The sequence below is a fragment of the Mya arenaria genome, chromosome 10 (genome assembly GCF_026914265.1).
Source record: "Mya arenaria isolate MELC-2E11 chromosome 10, ASM2691426v1".
In the NCBI taxonomy this organism is placed as follows: domain Eukaryota; kingdom Metazoa; phylum Mollusca; class Bivalvia; order Myida; family Myidae; genus Mya; species Mya arenaria.
The window spans coordinates 42840800-42862316 of record NC_069131.1 but is presented as its reverse complement, the minus strand read 5'-3'; the positions used below and the strand labels follow the sequence as shown (position 1 = coordinate 42862316).

The window sequence follows — 21517 nt, the reverse complement described above, 5'->3', positions numbered from 1 at the left end:
GACAGTTGTGGGACAAATATAGAGGGACATACGACAGTTGTGAGACAAATATAGTGAAACAAACGACAGTTGTGGGACAAATATAGGGGGACAAACGACAGTTGTGAGACAAATATAGGGGGACAAACGACAGTTGTGGGACAAATATAGGGGGACAAACGACAGTTGTGGGACAAATATAAGGCGCATACGACAGTTGTGGGACAAATATAGAGGGACATACGACAGTTGTGAGACAAATATAGGGGGACAAACGACAGTTGTGGGACAAATATAGGGGGACAAACGACAGTTGTGAGACAAATATGGAGGGACATACGACAGTCGTGAGACAAATATGGAGGGACATACGACAGTTGTGAGACAAATATAGGGGAACAAACGACAGTTGTGGGACAAATACAGAGGTACATAAGTCAGTTGTGAGACAAATAAAGAGGTACATACGACAGTTGTGAGACAAATATAGAGGGACATACGACAGTTGTGAGACAAATATAGGGGAGCAAACGACAGTTGTGGGACAAATATAAGGCGCATACGACAGTTGTGGGACAAATATAGAGGGACATACGACAGTTGTGGGACAAACATAGAGGGACATACGACAGTTGTGAGACAAATATAGGGGAACAAACGACAGTTGTGGGACAAATAAAGAGGGACATACGACAGTTGTGAGACAAATATAGAGGGACATACGACAGTTGTGAGACAAATATAGAGGGACATATGACAGTTGTGGGACAAACATAGAGGGACATACGACAGTTGTGGGACAAACATAGAGGGACATACGACAGTTGTGAGACAAATATGGAGGGACATACGACAGTTGTGAGACAAATATAGGGGAACAAACGACAGTTGTGGGACAAATAAAGAGGGACATACGACAGTTGTGAGACAAATATAGAGGGACATACGACAGTTGTGGGACAAATATAGAGGGACATACGACAGTTGTGGGACAAATATAGAGGGACATACGACAGTTGTGAGACAAATATAGAGGGACATACGACAGTTGTGAGACAAATATAGAGGGACATACGACAGTTGTGAGACAAATATAGAGAGACATACGACAGTTGTGAGACAAATATAGAGGGACATACGACAGTTGTGAGACAAATATAGAGGGACATACGACAGCTGTGGGACATATATAGGGGGCATACGACAGTTGTGGGACAAATAAACGGGGACAAACGACTGTTGTGAGACAAATATAGAGGGACAAACGACAGTAGTGAGACAAATATTGAGGGACATACCACAGTTGTGAGGGACAGTTGTGAGAAAAAATATAAAGGGACATACGACAGTTGTGAGACAAATATAGGGGGACCTCAGACAGTTGTGGGACAAATTTAGAGGAACGTACGACAGTTGTGAGACAAATATAGGGGGACATACAACAGTTGTGAGACAAATATAGGGGGACATACAACAGTTGTGAGACAAATATAGGGGAACATACGACAGTTGTGAGACAAATATAGGGGGACATACAACAGTTGTGAGACAAATATAGAGGGACATACGACAGTTGTGAGACAAATATAGGGGGACAAACAACAGTTGTGAGACAAATATACGGGGACAAACAACAGTTGTGAGACAAATATAGGGGGACATACGACAGTTGTGAGACAAATATTGAGGGACATACGACAGTTGTGAGACAAATATAGAGGGACAAACGACAGTTGTGAGACAAATATAGAGGGACATACGACAGTTGTGAGACAAATATAGAGGGACATACGACAGTTGTGAGACAAATATAGAGGGACATACGACAGTTGTGAGACAAATATAGAGGGACAAACGACAGTTGTGAGACAAATATAGAGGGACATACGACAGTTGTGAGACAAATATAGAGGGACATACGACAGTTGTGGGACAAATATAGAGGGACATACGACAGTTATGAGGCAAATATAGAGGAAAATACGACTGTAGTGAGACAAATAAAGAGGGACATACGACAGTCGTGAAACAACGATAGAGGGACAAACGAGAGTCGTGATTCAAATATAGAGGGACATACAACAGTTGTGAGACAAATATAGAGGGACAAACGACAGTTTTCAGACAAATATAGAGGGACATACGACAGTTGTGAGACAAATATAGGGGGACATACGACAGTTGTGAGACAAATATAGGGGGACATACAACAGTTGTGAGACAAATATAGGGGGACATACAACAGTTGTGAGACAAATATAGGGGAACATACAACGTTTGTGAGACAAATATAGGGGGACATACAACAGTTGTGAGACAAATATAGGGGGACATACGACAGTTGTGAGACAAATATAGAGGGACATACAACAGTTGTGAGACAAATATAGAGGGACATACGACAGTTGTGAGACAAATATAGAGGGACATACGACAGTTGTGAGACAAATATAGGGGGACATACAACAGTTGTGAGACAAATATAGAGGGACATACGACAGTTGTGAGACAAATATAGAGGGACATACGAGAGTTGTGAGACAAATATAGAGGGACATACAACAGTTGTGAGACAAATATAGGGGGACATACAACAGTTGTGAGACAAATATAGAGGGACATACGACAGTTGTGAGACAAATATAGAGGGACATACAACAGTTGTGAGACAAATATAGAGGGACATACAACAGTTGTGAGACAAATATAGGGGGACATACAACAGTTGTGAGACAAATAGAGGGGGACATACAACAGTTGTGAGACAAATATAGATGGACATACGACAGTTGTGAGACAAATATAGAGGGACATACGACAGTTGTGAGACAAATATAGAGGGACATACGACAGTTGTGAGACAAATATAGAGGGACATACGACAGTTGTGAGACAAATATAGGGGGACATACAACAGTTGTGAGACAAATATAGGGGGACATACGACAGTTGTGAGACAAATATAGAGGGACATACGAGAGTTGTGAGACAAATATAGGGGGACAAACGACAGTTGTGAGACAAATATAGGGGGACATACAACAGTTGTGAGACAAATATAGGGGGACATACAACAGTTGTGAGACAAATATAGGGGGACATACAACAGTTGTGAGACAAATATAGAGGGACATACGACAGTTGTGAGACAAATATAGAGGGACATACGACATGTGTGAGACAAATAATGAGGGACATACGACAGTCGTATGACAAATATAGAGGGACAAACGACATTTGTGAGACAAATCAAGAGGGACATACGACAGTTGTTAGATAAATATAGAGGGACATACGACAATTGAACGTTAAAGATGGAGGCATATGCAACTGTTGTTAGTCAAAGATTGAGGCATATTCAGTACTTTGGAAATATCAATTAGAGGTACTGTCGCTATTTTGGAGGCAATTGTTACAGGCATAAACGGCATATTAGACAGAACATTTCTTGATGCATATGTTGTATGTCCATTATTTTAACTCGTTAATTATCTAATAGGATTAAGCCTTGTGCCATTAAACATTCTTTGATCATTGTTCTGCTAATGGCATTGTAGTTTCTCTTGTATATTTATGATATAGGCACATATTTGAGGAATATTTGGGACAACATATTTATAGGAACGGCGGTTTAGCGACAAAAATAAAAGGGCCACATGGTAGGCTAACGATTGAGGCACATACTACAGGTTCTTTCATTGCTCCCGTCCTGACTGTCCTCGTGGCCGTTACAGATAACACAAGCTTTTAGACACTGCCCATCGCTGCAATTATATCCCGCACAGGGATCAGGCGATTCTGAAGGTGGTAGTACAGTTATGTTTAAGATATGTGCAAACTATTTATTTCAACCGAGTTGAACCCATCGCCTTTCTTTGTACGTGTATAGTATACAAGTATTTAAAACTGGATGTGTTGACCAGTATAAGATAAAATTTGTTGCGAAGTATAAGACTTGATGTGTTGACCAGTATAATATTAGATGCGTTGACCAGTACAAGACCAGACGTGTTGACCAGTACAATATTAGATGCGTTGACCAGTACAAGACCAGACGTTTTGACCAGTACAAGATTAGATGCGTTGACCAGTACAAGACTTGACGTGTTGAACAGTATAAGACTAGACGTTTTGATCAGTACAAGATTAGATGCGTTGACCAGTATAAGACTAGACGTGTTGACCAGTATAAGACGAGTCGTGTTGACCAGTATAAGACGATACGTGGTGACCAGTATAAGACGAGACGCGTTGAACAGAAGAAGACTAGACGTGTTGACCAGTATAAGACTAGACGTGTTGACCAGTATAAGACGAGACATATTGAAAAGTACCAGATTAGATGCGTTGATCAGTATCAGACGAGACGTTGTGAACAGAAGAAGACGAGACGTGTTGACCAGTATAAGACTAGACGTGTTGACCAGAATAAGACGAGACGTGTTGAACAGAAGAAGACCAGACGTGTTGACCAGTATAAGACTAGACGTGTTAACCAGTATAAGACGAGACGTGTTGACCAGTATAAGAATAGACGTGTTGACCAGTATAAGACTAGACGTGTTGACAAGTACAAGATTGGAAGCGTTAACCAGTATAAGACGAGACGTGTTGACCAGTATAAGACGAGACGTGTTGAACAGAAGAAGACCAGACGTGTTGACCAGTATAAGACTAGACGTGTTAACCAGTATAAGACGAGACGTGTTGACCAGTATAAGAATAGACGTGTTGACCAGTATAAGACGAGACGTGTTGACAAGTACAAGATTGGAAGCGTTGACCAGTATAAGACGAGACGTGTTGAACAGAAGAAGACTAGACGTGTTGACCAGTATAAGACTAGACGTGTTGACCAGTATAAAACGAGACGTGTTGACAAGTTCAAGATTGGATGCGTTGACCATTATAAGACGAGACGTGTTGACCAGTATAAGACGAGACGTGTTGAACAGAAGAAGACGAGACGTGTTGACCACTATAAGACTAGACGTGTTGAACAGAAGAAGACAAGACGTGTTGAACAGAAAAAAGCCAGACGTGTTGAACAGTAGAAGACCAGACGTGTTGACCAGTATAAGACTTGACGTGTTGACCAGTATAAAACTAGACGTGTTAGCCAGTACAAGATTAGATGCGTTAACCAATATAAGACCAGATGTGTTGAACAGTAGAAGACCAATTGTGTTGACCAGTATAAGACTAGACGTGTTGACCAGTATTAGACCAGACGTGTTGACCAGTTTAAGACTAGACGTGTTGAACAGTAGAAGACCAGAAGTGTTGAACAGAAAAAGCCTGACGTGTTGAACAGTAGAAGACCAGACGTGTTGACCAGTATAAGACTAGACGTGTTGACCAGTTCAAGATTAGATGCGTTGACCAATATAAGACCAGACGTGTTGAACAGTAGGAGACCAATCGTGTTGACCAGTAAATGACTAGATGTGTTGACCAGTATAAGACCAGACGTGCTGACCAGTACGAGATTAGATGCGTTGATCAGTATAAGACCAGACGTGTTGACTAGTATAAATCCAGACGTGTTGACCAGTATAAGACTAAACGTGTTGACAAGTACAAGAGAAGATGCGTTAACCAATATACGAATAGACGTGTTGACCAGGACAAGGGTAGATGCGTTGGCTAATATAAGACCAGACGTGTTGACCAGTACAAGAGTAGATGCGTTGACCAATATTAGGCCTGACGTGTTTACCACTTCAAGAGTAGATGTGTTGACCAGTTCAAGAGTAGATACGTTGACCAGTATAAGACCAGACGTGTTGACCAATGCAATATTAGATGCGTTGACCAGTTTAGGACCAGATGTTTTGACCAGTGCAAGATTAGATGCGTTGATCAGTACATGTTTAGATGTGTTGACCACTTGAAGACTTGATTGGTTGACAAGTACAAGATAAGATGCGCTGACTGTTATAAGACCAGACGTGTTGACCAGTACAAGATTAGATGCGTTGAACAATATCAGACCAGACGTATTGACCAGCACATGAATAGATGATTAAATGTGTTGACCAGTACAAGACCAGACGTGTTGACCAGTACAATATTAGATGCGTTGACCAGTACAAGACCAGACGTGTTGACCAGTACAAGATTAGATGCGTTGACCAGTACAAGACCAGACGTGTTGACCAGTACAATATTAGATGCGTTGACCAGTACAAGGCTATATGTGTTGACCACTAGAAGACTTGATTGGTTGACAAGTACAAGGTAAGATGCGTTGACCGGTATAAAACCAGGCGTGTTGACCAGTACAAGATTAGATGCGTTGACAAGTATACGACCAAACGTTTTGACTAGTACAAGATTAGATGCGTTGATCAGTATAAGACCAGACTTGTTCTCTAGTACAAGATTAGATGCGTTGACCAGAGCAATAGTAGATGTGTTGACCAGTACAGGATAAGATGCGTTGATCGGTAAAAGATTATATGATAAGATATGTTGACCAGTATAAGACCAGACGTGTTGATCAGTACACGATTCGATGATTAGATATGTTGACCAGTATAAGACCAGACGTGTTGATCAGTACAAGATTCGATGATTAGATGTGTTGACCAGTATAAGACCAGATGTGTTGCCCAGTATAAGACTAGAAGTGTTGACCAGTATCAGACTAGACGTGTTAACCAGTACAAAAGTAGATGCGTAGACCATTACAAGATTAGATGCGTTGACCAGTACAAGACCAGACGTGTTGACCAGTACAAGATTAGATGCGTTGACCAGTACAAGACCAGACGTGTTGACCAGTACAAGATTAGATGCGTTGACCAGTACAAGACCAGACGTGTTGACCAGTACAAGACTAGACGATTGACCAGTACAATATTAGATGCGTTGACCAATATCAGATCAGAAGTTTTGACCAGTACAAGATTAGATGCGTTGACAAGTACAAGAATAGATGTGTCGACCAGTACGAGATTTGATGCGTTGACCAGTATAAAACTAGATGTGCTGACCAGTACAAGATTTGTTGCGTTGACCAGTATAAGACCAGACGTGCTGAACAGTAAAAACCTAGGTGTTTTGACCAGTACAAGAGTAGACGTGTTGGCCAGAAGAAGACTTGATGCATTGACCAGTATTTCAAAAGTCGAATTTCTTGGTTTCAATCTTTTTAATTAGGTACAGACATATAAATAGGCAAATGGCAAGTTTGTTCGATAAAATTGCGCTTGGCCTTTAACTGTTCAAACCTTTGAATATTTTAACACTAATAAAAAACATGAATATGAATGATTGTGTCTGTCATACCACGGACGTATTCATCCTTGCTACACGAACACTCTCCGATCTCTTTACACACGATGGCACTCGTCCGTCCGTCAGTACTTGTCACTTCTCCCGTCCGACACCCTGAAACTATTGAACAAACCCCGTAGTAGAAGTAAACTATAATAATTTGTTAGGAATATCGTAAACCTGACTTTATTTCTTTAATGTTCATATAATTTTATTAAGAATGGTATTTTATTGTCGCGGTTCCGTACCATATTCTCTCACATGTTTAATGGCATGGATCAATATTCAAATATATAATATAAGTATTTAGTTTCAATGAGCAAGTGCGTTCCTACGTTCCTGTGCATCATGCCCTAAACAAATATATCTATAAAAACACAAACCAAGCCTAACGGATAGTTACCCGGAGAGTCTATTTCATCCGAGCCATCCACACAGTACCGGCCGTCACAGACCTGATTAGTCGACACACCATGTCCGCCCTGGCATGACAGCATATTTGTCCCGGGCACTTAAACGAAAATATATGGTGAAACAGGACGCCTTGTCGTTGACATTACAGCAAAAATATTTTTACCATGGGAACTTGAAGGGATTTGGATTTGGAAACCCTTACCTGATATTGCAGCAAATGACGTTGGGAATAAAGTCATTTTTATTGTGAAAAAAAGGACAACATGTCACTTTTCAGCAAATATGGCTTACCGCGGCAACTATGAGGAATGTTCATAAAGAAAACAGGATATCCCTGTACTTGAAATTGCGACAAAAATGGCATCGACGCAAGTACTATATTTATAAGTGATTTGTATGGAAAAAAGAGGACACCCTGACCTTTTTGGTCCAGCAAATATGTCTTTCGCGCAGGAAAGTGAAGGGATTGGTTTAGTGAAAATAAGACACCCTGACCAAAATATGTCTTCAACGCGGGAAATATAATGCATTTGTTAAGTGAAAATAAGACCACATAACATTCGCATTACAGCATATATAGATTCATTAGTTTAAATGAATTTGTATGGTGAATACACGGTGACAACCTTAACCTTGGAGTTATAGCAATACTGGCTTCTAGAGAAGCTCTAAGTATGATATTGCAGTATATATGGCTTCCTTGGGCAACTGATATGGGATTTGTTTCTTGAAAACAGGACTCCTTGACCTTGATATTGCAGTAGTTATGGTTTCCTTGACCGACATATATGGGGGTTGTATGGTGAAAGCATGACATCCTGAAAGCGCAGTAAATATTTTTTCATTGTGAACTATAAGGGATGTGTATGGTGTAAACATGACATCATGTCTGGAAGTGATGATTCACCAATGAAGTATATGTTTCACGATCAATAAAATAATACTGACTGACCTTGGTGGGTGACTTAGATGAAATATAGTATAATCGATTGAGGTTTAAATCTTTTTATTGATACTTTTGATGGAAATGCCGAACAAGATTCGATATTAAAATCTAGACTCCGTGAACAGTGTATCTAAGACTGGCGCGGATCGATAAATAGTATGACTGAATAAGATGGATAGTGTGCATTGAAAACAAATTTTGAATATATAGGATATCTTGATATAATTAAAAATGATCATTTCCGCAAAGGTTTTTCTTCCATTTTGATATCTGCTTACAAGTTAGAAATTGTAGTCGGAAGATATACTGGTATTGTGAGAGAAAACAATAGATCCTGCAAAATGTTGTAAAGCAAATGTAGTTGAAAACAAAAACCATTTTAATAAGGCTGTAATAAATGCAGACACTTACGCTTAAAATATCTGGTTAATATATCATGGCCAGGTTAAGATATGTTTAAACGAATTATATTAAGCAAAAGAACAATTAAGATGGCAAACTCAATTAAAGAATCCGTGGATTAAAGAAATTTATTCCCGATACAAAAGCTATGTTCTCTTCATAAACTCGCATGCCATGTTTATATATTTTAAATGGCCAAAGGCTATTTTATGCCAGTTTGCCAATAAATGTTTAATTGATTTGAATAAAAATGTGAAGGTTTCTATTTATACAACATCAATGATTGAACATGATTTTTAAGGAAATATTTTTATGTTCTGTTTATTTCGATTCGTAATGCAATCTCTATAAGACAGAGTCGACTGTTGTTGTTTTTTTTTCAAATAAATTGGAACTCGTCAAATTATGTCAATTTCTTTAATTAATTTTCAACTTAATCTTGTGATTATTGAAATTGACCTCAACAAATGGTAATGGCTGTATTTACTTTTCAACTAAGTATTGGGATTATTTTGACACCTAAGTAGTCTCTTAATACCCAAATGGTCGGTTTTGCTATTAATTCATCGTTTTCCGTGCATCATTATTTATTTGATCTCGTCTATCCTTCAGTGAGATGTAATGCTATAGTATACAGTCATGTCATTCAAAGTCAGACATTCAGAAATAGGGGAAGAAGTGCAGAACTGCGGTAATAAATAGGCATATTATTACATAAACATGCCATCATACCCTACATCAGCCTATCGGTTATTTACCCGGAAAGTTTATTTCATCCGAGCCATCCACACAGTCTCTCCGGCCATCACAGACCTGATCAGTAGACACACAGTGTCCGCCCTGATATGACAGCATATTTGTCATCCCCACGGGAACTAAAAAGGAAATAAATGATGATAACAGGAAACCCTGTCCTTGACTATCCAGCAAATATGGCTTTACCGCGGGAACTGTAAGGGAAATATATAGTGAAAACTGGACAGCCTGTCCTTGACTATCCAGTAAATATGTCTTTACCACGGGAACTTTAAGGGTTTTGTATGCTGAAAAAGGAAACCCTGTCCTTCATATTGCAGCAAATGACTTCCTTGTTGAGGAATGCGTAAAATGAAAACAGGATACCCGGTTTGTAATATTGCGGCAAAAATGGCATCGACGCAATAACAATAAATGATTTGTATGGTGAAAAGAGGACACCCTGACCTTGTTATTCCAGCAAATATGTCTTCCTCGCAGGAATATTAAGGGATTGATTTAGTGAAAATAAGACACCCTGAACTTGACATTGCAGCAAATATAGAACCAGAAGTTATAATGAATCTGTATGGTGAATACACGGTGACCACCTTAAACTATATCAATAGATTATTTGAGCACCTTAGTAGTCTGTTAATACATAAATGGTCGGGTTTGTTATTCATTCATTATTATTTATTTGGTCTCATCAAACTTTCAGTTAGATATAAGGCCATATTATACAATCATGTCCCTTAAAATCAAACACTCAGAAATAGAGGAAGAAGTGCGAAACTGGGGTAATTATGACGCATATTTTTACATAAACATGTCATTTGCCTTCATTATTTCAATCTGATTAATTTCTTTAGACTTTCATTTTTGGAAATTATAGAAAAATAATTTCATAAAGTTTGACATAAATTGTTTATGATGCAACATTTAACAACTTGTAAATTAAGCTGTTTTAATTTTACATTTTATTCTGAGCTTTGAAGCATGTCGACAATTAAAATGATTCTGATAAGTACAAAACTGTGAAAAGACATCACACCTCATTTCATATATTAATCTCCTATCTGAATAATGATTCATCTTTCATATGTTTCTTTTTACTGTCAGTTTCACTGTCATCTGACTGATCCAGTTACATAATTATAACTACATTCATATCATATTATAGTGATTTAATTATATTATTATAATGTGAATATTTTAAGGAATAAGTCAAAAAGGAATTCTAAAAAAATATCATTAACTGATTCGCTGTTAACAAATAGCTCAACAAAATGCATTCGTATCTGATTGAAAGAATGAAGTTTCAAATCGGAAAATCCCCGCTTTTTCTGTTTACATGTGAACTTTATATTAATCTGATCCGGTAAAGATGATCTAAGACGTGATATTAATGTTGAAACACTGTTTTGTAACATTCTAGATTAGGTAAAATTAAGCATAATGAATAATTATGTTAAAACCTTTTACACTGAATGTATACAGTTGAATATATATAACAGTTTGTTGTCAAATCTACTCAATGCATGTAGTTGATAGAGTGTACAAGTGTTTTGAAATCAACATGTTCATCTGTTATATTTTCATGTTCATGATGGTTCCCGAAAATAAAACAGGCCATACAGTTCAAACATAACAAGTTTAGCGGTATAATTTCATAATTTATTTTCAACAATGTCTCTATCATGCAACATTTATACTATCAAGATTCTCACAGATTCTCTTTAAATTCCTGCAATATCCAAAAACAGTTAAGTGCAAAGAGTAAATAGTATGTTATTAGCAAAGTATCTATACTCTCAAATACAGTAAAAACAGTTGCTGCAAAGACCTTTGAGATAATGTATCGTAAATATGTTTCTGGATATAACGGCTCTTTATGTTTAAGTGTAAAATAGCACATGCTATGATGCATTATTAACAGGCACAATTCGATTCAATTTTTCAAACAAAATTGTGTTATTGAACTGTATTGGTTTAAAACTAAAACATACATCGGAATATTTTATTGTCGTTCAGTGTTCTGTTCTAAAGTTCAACAGTATACTACTTGTGTAGTAATGTTTGTAGGTACCATGTATAATTGAAATATAAGTAATAACAGATACCATGGTAACCAGAGTTCAGTGTACTTAGGAAACTGTTATTTTTGTCATAACATCTTAATGCGATACTTTTGGAGCATGTCGGCTTTAGACAAAAAAAAATGTTCATTACTTTTCATTTTGTCATACTGTGTTTATACTTATATTTATAATTTAACCTTATATTGTTATGACAATGTCATATTTCTATTTAAAATGTTATAAATTTCTTGATTGGGAATACTGAACATTTTGAGAAAGTGTCAGTCATGGAAAACCAATGCAAGTTTTACTTACCGAATAAACATAAAACAGAAAGCGTTGTTTGATTTTATTGTTTTCACTTTTGCTGAATGATAATTTTCCCTTGCCTTAAATATTTCCTTTTTATTATAATATGCTTCGTGAAAATGCAACCATGAATCAATGAATATTTGAAAAAATGCTTTGTGACTTTTTACTTTATTATCTGCTCATAGTTCTGAACATACAGCAATTTTAACATTCCTAAAAATAATCCTCTTTTCATAAAAATTTCATCATGAAACAATTGGCCAAAACATTTTTAGCTCTAATGTTTAATTTGGTGATTTTAACTTTTTAGACCATAAACAAAATTAGTATAAATAAATAATTTATTTAATTTAAACAATATTTGAGTTTGTAATGATAATACGTTTAAAATGATGTATCACTTGACTATACTTTACATGTTTTTACGTTGTTATTGCTACTTGAACAACAACACATCAATATAATTATTATACTCTGATGGCCAGTTTGTTAACTTGAACCGCGAATTAGTCGTGAATTAACTCCGAGTAAATTCGCCTGAGCACTTTTCTTAAGGCAAAAAAACTGCCCGAGGAAACTTACCCGTTAGCGAAGTATTTGAGTGTGGAAGTGTTTGGCCGTTTTTTTTCTTACTAACTCAAGAATTATTCGTGGGTACTTTTCTCTTGTTCAAAGAGGCCTGAGATATAGCTGGTTTATTTAAATGATGTGCATCTAAAATCGTTAAATAATGCTGATTTTTTGGTCGCAATACTGAAGAATACGTCGACGTGCAAGTAGATGTCTACATCGTCTGAGAGTGGTTAGGGACCGGATGAATATTTATAAAAAAGAAATAAAAATATAACAGTAGCCGCGCTATTCGCGATATTCTGATGAGTTAGTACGTCTAGAATATAAATGATGTAAGCAGATAAATTAAACTATAACTTAAAAGTTTTAAATTTACTTTTTTTATTCAATTCCATTGTTTTTCTTTCAAATAACATATTATATCGATTGACCAAGCTCATATAAAAATAAAACATTTATATGATATTGAAATAATTTACCTTTTACTTCTTGAAAGAATGGTAAAAAATAAATGCACATATTTCATATCTGTATAGACAATTTATAAAAACACAATTAAATGATGTTCATGCAGGGGGTAAATCATTTGATGTAAACAAATAAAATAACATTTAATACTAGATCAGACAGTATTTTATCATCAATGTCCAAATGATATAAACGGATCAATTAAGAAACCAACTGATAGGTCATTTTTAAAAACATTTTCATTCTTTCCTGGCAGCTTTCAGAACATTATATGGATGCCAAAATACTCTGTTAAGTAGATGCATTTCAAATTGACCTTGAGCTTTTGACTGCCTGCCCCATGATATATTTTAGAGATGACTAAAGCATATGGCCACTCAGCTCCAGCATGTAAACTAATTCTTCTAAGCAAATCACAAACAGAAAACAACGGGTCAAACTTGGTCAAGTTACTAGTGAGTGTAACTTCATCCTGAAAGGCATGCCACAATAGTCAATATTGGGGTCTGTAGTCTTCAACCACTTTCTCAATGACATCTACTATTTTATCAACAAGGCGGTCTTGTATCATTATGCAGCTGACAATACCCTTTTTGTGTGTGATAAAAGCCCTGATCACTTTGGAGAAGAAAGTAACATTTTGATGAACTGGTTGACTTCAAATAACTTTCAAACAAATGCAGGTTAAAACTGGCATTTTCAAGCAATTTAAAATGGCTCCGAGTCTGTAACATCGCTATTGAAACTTACAAGTGTCTGTACTGTATCTTATCAGAATATGTTCAAAACCTTGAAGATTTTAGGACATTTAATTTTAATCTCAGACAGTTTAGATGTGTGATCAGTAAGAATAACAAAATATGGGAAGAACTCCTTTCTCTATGAGGCCACTCAGGTATGGAAAAACCAAATAAAATAAGGTGCTCTCAAATCTTCCTAAAATTTAAAAGACTCATCCGCATGCGCACAGGTAGTCTTAAGACCGCAAAATCCGAAGAACTACTTCTTTTCATGTCGTTTTAACCATTTTTTTGTGTCAATGCACTCTATGTTTAGCAGAATGACGTCGAAACAATAAAAATAGATTAGTTGTATTGCGGTCCGAGTATGAGTTCTACAAATCTATCGGAACTGCCCAATCAACAATGTCTTGGGGCTTTGTGTTCATTGCAGCTATTCTTAAAATAATATTTATGCATTTTTGCAACCGGGAAATGAATTTCATCCACGATTTTTTATTATTTTTCTAATTAACTTTCTAATTTGATAAGATATCACCAAGATTTCTCAAGACATTGTTGAATATGTAGTCTGGGTCATTTTTACATGAAAACAAGGTAAAAATGTCGACAGACTTTTCCGAAATAATGTGAATGCTTTTTTATCTAAAATCTGATTAAATGTTCTTTTATGAAATTTGTTTAACTCCTTACTACCCAAAAACATGTCACCAAGAATATACGTTTTACTCCCCCCAAAATTGTTACTCAAAACAAAATAAAGCATGAACTTTTTAACCTTTTAGTTTTTTACCTTCCCCAACCACTTTTGCATTGTGACCGGCCCGTAATTAAGAAATAATGCATGTTACAATCAGTAAACAATGTTCATTTAACATGTTTACACAGTGGTAGGTGCTGATATTATCAAAACAGTGGCCTGGCAGATACTCAGATGGTTGCCTATAGGTAGGTCTTGATCCAATCATACGTGCAACCATGTATTTTACATAACTGTTTATCATAACATCCGCGAAATCTTTAAGTACATTGAGTTTCACGATTAATTTTAAATACCTCCTCTAAGCAAATATTCTCAAAGATAAAGCTAAAGCAAAAAAAAAACATAAGACCTTTAACAACTTAACATTACTGTTATTCCCGTGTACATTATGTTCCTTACAACTTTTCTGTTATAAATGTTTACCATTATTATGTCTAATATATATTCTTGAAAGAACTAACGATTTTACAGTAGTATGTTAACTAGCGGAACCCGTGCCTGTGGACTGGCCGCACAGCTGGGAAAACAAGTTGGTTTTATCATTGTATACCGTGATATATTCCATCTTATTTATGAAGTTCAATGAAATTGATAACTGTTGATTAGAATCGATTATCGTTGACGTTGTTTACCCATCAACGATCATCGCGCCATCACTAGTACATAACTCTAATATGTAAACCAAAATAGTCCACTTACAGAGGTTTGTTTCTCCCCTTTTTCGGTAGCAAACGATAAGCACAATAAAAGTAAACAGTATGAGAATGGCGAGAATCAGGGCAATGAACCACAAGTTGAAACTTGTCGTCGTCACATCCGGTTTGATAACTGAAACACAGAACAAAACTATTTATATAATCATGTTGCCAACCTTGTAAGTGTTTACGTTAAAAAAAATTCTGTAATCTAGCAAATGATGCTACATGAAGTTCAATCGAGCAAGGCAGGTATTACTTTACTTTCTTTATATCTTGTCCATTCATGCTCGATTTAATACAGCCTTAAACATATAGTTTGATAATTATATTCATTAAAAAAATAACGGCTAAAATGCACCATTTTCAAAAGTTTGAAATGCCAGAAAACATTTCTCAGTTTAACTAGAACGTACAGGTTTTTTCGCGATATGTGCATGATTTGGCGATTATGCGTTTCGCTGCTATGTTCAGTATGAGTCATCACAGCCAATTGTCATGCAACGGCCTGGCTCCGGTGCAAAATAACCACTTATATTTACCCTTTGAAATTCAGAACCATGGAATTAAATGATTATGTGGTCCTATGTTATCCATAAAACATATTTATAACATACTTGGTTTTTCTACTTTTTCTCCTATGATTGTAAAGTTTTTGATAACCGAGTAGTATTTGTGGCTAACTTCCAGCTGAAATAGTCGATAGTCCGTCAACATGTTATAGATCTCGTACATTCTGGCATCCTGATTCTCATTCTTGGTGTCGATGTTCGGAATTGCAATCGTCAGATTCTTGTTAGAAAGTGACAGCGCGAAATAGCTCCTGAATGGGCCTGTTGGGGGTAACGTCTTCTTCACTGGAAGAGAGTAGGAATATAAACTATATATAAAGTAATAAATAAACAAACAAAACACAGTAATAGTAGAAAAGCAAAGAATCTAGCATCTTAATTATTTACATTGTGAAAAATATCCTTTATTTTATTTTTAATAGATAAGCTGTGTGGAATTTGGACCATCTCAACATCAAAATGTTCTAATTTCGCTACTTGTACAGTGTACAGAAATCATTTGTATTATTTTTATAATCATTTTAATATTAAATAATTAAAATTCCGAGCATCTGGTGTCCTGCCTGTTTGAAGCACCTATGATAATTTTACTTAAGGTTACCATAATCTTTACCTATTGACCACTTAATCACCAGGGATTATCTTAATACTTTGACCAAGGTACATGCTAAGTTTGAAGACTCCACGCAAAGTCACGCATAATTTTAATTATAAAGTTCATCATCACCTTTGCCTTTGACCCTAAAATGAATCAAGGGGTCATTTACTGACCATGACCAATGTGCATAGCAATTCTTAAGACTCCCAACAAGTTGTTCAAAAGTAAGTGATTACACATTATTGAACACACATAATATATCTAGTGTAGACCACAATGACCTTGACTTTTGTGTCATCTACATTGCAAGCCAACTCTGGCAACCTCACTTTTTAAAAAACAACAACAGACACATATATTATCCCTTTGCAAGCAATGGAGGAAAACAAGCGCAAAATTTAACATACCATAATTAGTGTTTTCCTTGTCTTTGACTGGTTCAAACCAATACCAGGTGATGTCCATCTGATTCATCCAATCCTTGTCCGTTACAGCATCAACTCCAATATTGATCACCATGTCTGGTTTTACGTGGTATGTGTCGTTGGGTGGCAAAAACAGATCAATTTTATCTGGAAATCGGGGATTTGACAATTAAGAAAGGGTAAGTACAGACCAATCATGGCTTCAGATATATTACATTGTATGAGTAGTATAGGTTTTCATTCAAAATAAAAATTTAAGTAGTTTTAAGGAGTTTTTTGCAATTTTCTTACAGCAGCCTTAAATTCAATTTCAAGTCTGTGCGAACGCTGTTAACATAGCTTATTCCTACATTAATGAAAGTAGTTCTGTCTCTTGGAATGGAAACGGCTGTGATGCACTGGAGTGGAAAACTAACTCTTATATACAAAACTATATGTATTGAGTGTGGATTTATGATTGGTATAAAATAAATGATAATATAACACTCTTACCAATAACAGTAAGACATCCGTCTCCGAATAGGTAACCATGCTCATTCTTCACAACACACTGGAAGCACATGGCATCATTGAGCGTCACCTGGGGTAGAACCAGTTCTGTTTGCTGGCTGTTAATCTGAAACCTGCCACGCTGAATTGTGTCCAGATTGGCTGAAAAAATGATGAATAAATGCTTACATTGATTTATAAATAGATCTCTCAGACATTCAGCTTTTACCAGACAGTAATCTTCATACTTGTGTCATTGTTGAATAGAAAAATTGAGATAATTTCTACCCATCACAGTAAAATTTTACCAGACTTGGCTGGTGGATCGGACTTCTTTTTCCAACTACAACTCTCAATATTAGCTAGTCAATTATCATAAGGAATTCATTAAAGCTCTTTTAACAATAAAATAAACAAACCGTCATGTAAATTTACATTCAGTACCATATTATATCAGACAGAAATTCATCACAATCACAAAACAAGTCCATTTATAACCTCAGGCAGCTAGGATATACTATCAGGCACATAAATCCTCATGCCAGGGTTAGAGTGGTCATGTGTTTAACCATATAACACTTACGACATCCCTTTTCATCGGACCCATCTGTACAATCCTTAGTGCCATCACATCTCTTGCCTTCTACGAGACATTTTTTGCCACGATCACAACTCCACCCTGGGAAGGAACACACGCTACTGTCGCTCAAACACTCGGCGTCCTTGCTGACACACTTATCATTGCACACCTGAAGTCCGTCCGCACATGTAACTAGAAAAAACACAATCATAGCTTTAAATCTGTTTAAAGATGTTAATTACAATAACTAAACATTTGGTTGGGTTTTTTAAGACAGTTGGTTGAAGCATTTAAGCCCTTTATACTTCAATTTTTTTTACCGTTTTAAAATGGTTTGAGAAGATGATCTTCATATAAGGTTTTAGCTTTCTATCGGATTCTTAAATATTTTAAATGAAATAAATGTTGTCACTTGTATTTTAATATGAAATAAATATGTTTAAACCAAAACGGTCTAAAAATGATATGTAAGATTTTTTTACATATATTAATTTCAATAATACTTCAACATTTACAGGGTTAAAACATCTAATACTTGAAATTTACAGTGTTTACGGGGTGAAACCCGTAATATATTTACAGTGTTTACGGGGTGAAACCCGTAATATATTTACAGTGTTTACGGGGTGAAACCCGTAATATATTTACAGTGTTTACGGGGTGAAACCAGAAATATATTTACAGTGTTTAAATGATGAAACCCGTAATATATTAACAGTTTTTAAAGGATGAAATCTGTAATATATTTACAGTGTTTAAAGGGTGAAACCTGTAATATATTAACAGTGTTTAAAGGGTGAAATCTGTAATATATTTACAGTGTTTAAAGGGTGAAATCTGTAATATATTAACAGTGTTTAAAGGGTGAAATCTGTAATATATTTATAGTGTTTAAAGGGTGAAATCTGTAATATATTAACAGTGTTTACGGGGTGAAACCCGTAATATATTTACAGTTTTTAAAGGGTGAAACCTGTAATATATTTACAGTTTTTAAAGAGTGAAACACATAATAAATTTAAAGGATGAAACCTGTAATATATTAACAGTGTTTAAAGGGTGAAATCTGTAATATATTTATAGTGTTTAAAGGGTGAAATCTGTAATATATTTACAGTGTTTAAAGGGTGAAATCTGTAATATATTTATAGTGTTTAAAGGGTGAAATATGTAATATATTAACAGTGTTTAAAGGGTGAAACCTGTAATATATTTACAGTTTTTAAAGGGTGAAACCCGTAATATATTTACAGTTTTTAAAGGGTGAAACCTGTAATATATTTACAGTTTTTAAAGAGTGAAACACATAATAAATTTAAAGGATGAAACCTGTAATATATTAACAGTGTTTAAAGGGTGAAATCTGTAATATATTTATAGTGTTTAAAGGGTGAAATCTGTAATATATTTACAGTGTTTAAAGGGTGAAATCTGTAATATATTTATAGTGTTTAAAGGGTGAAATATGTAATATATTAACAGTGTTTAAAGGGTGAAACCTGTAATATATTTACAGTTTTTAAAGGGTGAAACCTGTAATATATTTACAGTTTTTAAAGGGTGAAACCTGTAATATATTTATAGTGTTTAAAGGGTGAAATCTGTAATATATTTACAGTGTTTAAAGGGTGAAATCTGTAATATATTTATAGTGTTTAAAGGGTGAAATCTGTAATATATTTACAGTGTTTAAAGGGTGAAATCTGTAATATATTTATAGTGTTTAAAGGGTGAAATCTGTAATATATTTACAGTGTTTAAAGGGTGAAACCTGTAATATATTTATAGTGTTTAAAGGGTGAAACCTGTAATATATTTATAGTGTTTAAAGGGTGAAATCTGTAATATATTTACAGTTTTTAAAGGGTGAAATCTGTAATATATTTATAGTGTTTAAAGGGTGAAATCTGTAATATATTTATAGTGTTTAAAGGGTGAAATCTGTAATATATTTACAGTGTTTAAAGGGTGAAACCGTAATATATTAACAGTGTTTAAAGGGTGAAATCTGTAATATATTTATAGTGTTTAAAGGGTGAAATCTGTAATATATTTACAGTGTTTAAAGGGTGAAATCTGTAATATATTTATAGTGTTTAAAGGGTGAAATCTGTAATATATTAACAGTGTTTAAAGGGTGAAACCTGTAATATATTTACAGTTTTTAAAGGGTGAAACCTGTAATATATTTACAGTTTTTAAAGGGTGAAACCTGTAATATATTTACAGTTTTTAAAGGGTGAAACCTGTAATATATTTACAGTGTTTAAAGGGTGAAATCTGTAATATATTTATAGTGTTTAAAGGGTGAAATCTGTAATATATTTACAGTGTTTAAAGGGTGAAATCTGTAATATATTTATAGTGTTTAAAGGGTGAAATCTGTAATATATTTACAGTGTTTAAAGGGTGAAACCTGTAATATATTTACAGTTTTTAAAGGGTGAAACCTGTAATATATTTACAGTGTTTAAAGGGTGAAATCTGTAATATATTTACAGTTTTTAAAGGGTGAAATCTGTAATATATTTACAGTGTTTAAAGGGTGAAACCTGTAATATATTTATAGTGTTTAAAGGGTGAAATCTGTAATATATTTACAGTGTTTAAAGGGTGAAACCTGTAATATATTAACAGTGTTTAAAGGGTGAAACCTGTAATATATTTACAGTTTTTAAAGGGTGAAACCTGTAATATATTTACAGTGTTTAAAGAGTGAAACACATAATAAATTTAAAGGATGAAACCTGTAATATATTAACAGTGTTTAAAGGGTGAAATCTGTAATATATTTACAGTGTTTAAAGGGTGTAAACCATGTTTTCCAGCTTAAAACTGTTAGATTTGATTTGATTTCACCAAATTAAGAATTAGCGACCCATGGTTACATTAATAATTATAGATACATATATTTCTTATAGCTATCATTTAAAAAACTTTCGAATAAATGACAGGATGAATTTTCAAATATTCCCAAATAAAACCCTTTTTGAAAAATGATTTATGACATAACTACAATGCCGAACTACACTAGATACATGTACAACATACTCTCTTGGCATTTTTTTTCGTCCGCTTCATTTGTACAGTCAGGGTTGTTATCGTACACTTGTTTCTTAGGGATGCACTCAGAAAACCCGTCGGCTTTTGTGGCAACACAGTCGAAGTAATAGGGTGGGCAACCTGAAAATTATTGTTGTTCATTTCAAATACTAACCGACCAATCAATTATCCGGTCTTGTATCACTTAAAACAGCATAATAGTGCCTAATACAAAATTAATTGCTGCATGTCGCATTACCTATCAGTGGCACTCCATTCACCATCCAGACCGGTGGCTGCATGTGGGAGTTGTGTGACGATGCGCTGCAGTGGAAATCCGCGTTCTTTTCCACGGGTACTGACGTGAATTGGGGGGGCCTTGCCGGGTAGAAACTCTGGGGGAGCTTGAAAAATCATGAGGC

The 21517-nt window shown here is 35.3% G+C and overlaps 1 pseudogene; it reads right to left on the bottom strand.

The window, feature by feature from the left end:
* LOC128204721 (uncharacterized) overlaps positions 1-21517 on the bottom strand; it is an 81075-nt pseudogene that overhangs the window by 2094 nt on the left and 57464 nt on the right.